We start from the raw sequence: 3,865 nt of genomic DNA, 5'->3' as shown, positions 1-3,865 counted from the left end.
CCCGATTCTAACTTGGTTGTGGGGTTCCCACAACTTGCTCCCAGGAGAACAAGCCTTTTGGGTTCCGATACCAACTTGGTTGTGGTGTTCTCCCCAAAACCGACAAACAATTCTCGGACACCAGCAGGGTGTCTGAGAATTCAACCCAACTCTGACACTGCCCACCGGGAGACAGCCTCAGTCTCTCCCCCTTTGACACTAGTCCTAAGCCCAGCTGTCACCTGTCCTTCTGCCCTACCTGCTGCAGATCAGAAGTTCCTATGGCCACTTCCTCGGGTTCTGTTAATTTGCTACAGTGGCTCAGAGAACTCAGAAACAGTTTATTACTCCACCGGTTTATATAAAAAGATTTAACTCAGGAGCCAGATGGAAGAACGCGCAGGGCAAGGTATGTGGGGAGGGACGTGGAGCATCCGTGCTCAGGGCAGGCCATCCTCCCCGCACCGCCACGTGGTCACCGACCTGGAAGCTCCGTTTTGGGTTTTTCTGGTGGCTTCGTTACACAGCCATGATGGATGAAATCATTGGCCATTGGCAATCGCTCAGCCTCCAGCCCCTCTCTGGTCCCTGGGGGTCTGGCGTGGGACTGGGAATTCCAACCCGCTAATCACATGGTTGGGCCCTCTGTCAACCAGCCCCCATCCTTAGGTGTGGGTCCCAAAGGTCACCGTATGACAAAAGACACCTTTAAGGTTCTCATCGCTTAGGCAATCCCAAAGGTATTAGGAGCTCTGTGCCAGGATCGAGGACAAAGACCAAAGATATACTTCTTACTATAAATCACAATATCCCACCGACAAAGCAGGACAACCTATTCCCTTGGGCTCTCCTCCTTTCAAGAAGCCATCACCCCGGGCACCGGGGACACCTTCACTGAGTGGATTTTTCAGTGTCGGCTGTGTCAAGCCCAGTGCCTGGCCTGGAAGAGGCACCGGGAAATGCTCAACAAAGGATTTCAAGATCACTTTGACAGCAAGGCTCCCAATCCCCATAAAGTACCTGTTCCCCTGTGGATGGGCCCCTCGGTGTCCTGATCTTACCTGAGCCAGGTCACCGTGGGCTGCAGGTTGCCTTTAAAGATGGCCTGGCTCTGAGCCATGAGCCCCTGGGTCTGCACATCCCCGATTGTGACCTGCATGGAGGGGGCCCTGGGTGGGGAATGGGGGAAACCCAGATTGCTTGGATACTGGCCACGTGGATCTGGGTGAGCGGCCCTAGTGAGCCTTTCAGCCCCCAGCACAGTGAGTCTTTGAGCCTCACTCACTTGTTTACTGAGCACCTACTATGTGCCGGAAAAGATGGTCAGGTTCATTCTTGTGCTCCCAGCTGGTGGTTGTGGAAGCCTTGAGGTACTTTATGGGGGACTATTTGCTTCTCAGATGATAGGATCGCCACATCCTGACTCTGGTGAGGCCTCCAATGGCCAGGAAGTTCTTCCTTCCGTCCAGCCACTGCCTCCCCTCCTTTCACTTAAGCTAATCCAGGATGATAGGTCAGTGGATGAAGAACATGCTGTTCTCAGGCCGTGAGGGGAGGAATGACCCCACGGACAGCCAAGTTCTCTGCCGCCCCCTTGCAGAACTCACCTGCTCAGGAGGCTGCAGCCTATACTGCGTGGGATGTGAGCCCCAGCCCTGGGGGAGAAGGGAATAGACTTCTGGGGCTGGAGACGCGCTCCCGACAGCCCTCTGTGCTGAGACTGCACACCCAGAGGGTCTGCCCCTCCTGCCCACCTCCTCTACTTAGAGGTTCTCAGGCTTAGAGGCACCGGGCTGCCAGAATGCAGCTGGAGGCTCCTTGGGGGCCAGCCCTCCAAGCCCCCTGCCTGTGCTGCTGGCGGAGCTCTGCTGCAGAGGAGTGGTGAGTCCTGCCCTGACCCCATAGCGAGGGGGTCCCAACCGCATGCTACGCCCCTGCTACTGGGTGGGGACAGGTCCTGCCTGTGCCAGGTAACTGTGCTGTCTCCTGTTCCAGGCCTGCGTGGGGGAGGGGCTCACACAGCTTCTTGGACTCCTGTTGGACTTGGCTGGGTGGGACAAGGGGACTAGTGAGACACAGCCCCGGGCTGGGACTGGCCGCTGCTCCCAGGTCCCACTTAGTCGGGGGTGAGGGGGCTGGCCAAATAGGCTGCCCCTTGAGCCAGGCGGAACTGGACATCACTCCTCGTGGGCCTGAGACCGCGGCTGTGCCCTGGTTCTGGCTGGGATGGGGATGGGAGACACACCGGAGCGGCCCCCGGGGGCTGTGGCCTACCTCCTCTTATCACCTCCCGTGGCTTCACGGTGCCCTGTGTAGCCTGAGTGGTCCTCACCTGCCAGTTTGTGCCTAGGCCGGTCCACGCTGCAAGGCCCCGACCATGCAGACAACAGGACCGCAGTGGCTCTGTCCTCCAGAACACACCCAGGCTACTGGACTAGGGAGGAATGTGTCCCAGAGCCCCTGCACTTTGAGGGAGGGGTGGGCTGCTGAGGGCCAGCTCAAGATGAGCAAGCCCACTCCATCGCAGCACCAAGAATGCTCTCGGTCCTTAAAAGATTCAAATGAATGAGTGTGCGCCAGCAGGATGCAGCATCACCTGTGCGCGGGGCCTCTGGCCGGGAAGAGTCCGACCTGGCCTCATCCCCGCGGCCCGAGGCCCTGCGGACCCAGTGTCTTGGCCTGGGTCCCAGCATAAGACAGAAACTACGCAGTGATTTAAATGGGATGCTTAATATAAAAATTGGTAAACTTGGATAAAAGAACGGCTAGATGATGTAATAAAACGACGCGGCGCTCGGGGGCTGAGGGAGAGCCCCAGAAAAGGCTTGGAAGGGGGCCCTCTTGAGGACTGGTGTTCGGGCACCACTGGGAAAGGTATGGTTGTGCCCGCTGGATGGCAGAGAAGTTGGCTGGGATGCCTGGGCCGTGGCTCTCCAGCAACCCTCTGGGGCACAAGCGGGGTACAGGCAGGTCAGCTGATGGCTGGGCCTGTGGACAGGAGAGCAAGTCGGGGCGTCAGTGTGCGCAGGAGGCCTGTAGCTCACAGTGTATCCCAGCCAGGGCCGCGTGTTCTGGTCCCACGGCTGGAGCAGGTCTCCAGGAGATGCCATCACACCCACACTCCTGACCTGCAGGAGGGCCCTTCCTCCTGCGACGTCCCTCTAGCGCCCTCTGCTGAGAATGCTGACAATGGCGCGCACGCTGAAGGAGCCCCTTAAAGGAATTTGTTCACTGTTCAGAGCAGGTGCGAAGGGTGGTGGGTCTGGAGTTCAAACCTGGGTTGTGGTCCCTCACGTGGACCAGCCACGTAGTTAGAGGTGCCCGGTCCTGTGCCAGTCGTCATGGCTGGGACAGAACTTTCTTTTCTACGTTAGATTGGGAGAAGTCGTCAAACAGGCATATGCAGGCCACCGGTTTCTTGTAACTTCCTATTATGTTGAAATAGTTGTAAAACTATTAATAACTAAATAACAGAAAATGATTTGATTAATATATTATTTATTATGTAACAATTAGTTCTGAGATAAAGTCCAATTCACTACATATTACTGAGGATCCTGTTGATTTTAGAAATGGTATAATCCAAACCTATTTTTCCACTACATTTTCTTAGGTAACTGCTAAGGAATTTTTCACTCCCATCATTTGGCTCTGGAAACTTTTGTTTACATTATAAAAAAAAATTTAAGTACAGCTATTAGGCATAGGTTAAAAGGGATGATATGGACAAACTGTAATAATTACAAATCAATACTTATTTTTTGAACACAGTTTGAATTTAAACATTCGAAATAATCAGTGTTTTAGATCAATTTAAAACATACTTCAAGACTTTTTTTTTTTTAATATCTTTCCTTTCTAATGCACTGCGAAAAAAATTTCCTTT

Source organism: Pteropus alecto, unplaced genomic scaffold (genome assembly GCF_000325575.1).
Source record: "Pteropus alecto unplaced genomic scaffold, ASM32557v1 scaffold156, whole genome shotgun sequence".
Taxonomy (NCBI): domain Eukaryota; kingdom Metazoa; phylum Chordata; class Mammalia; order Chiroptera; family Pteropodidae; genus Pteropus; species Pteropus alecto.
The sequence above is the reverse complement of the archived record's forward strand: the minus strand, read 5'-3'. Positions refer to the sequence as shown.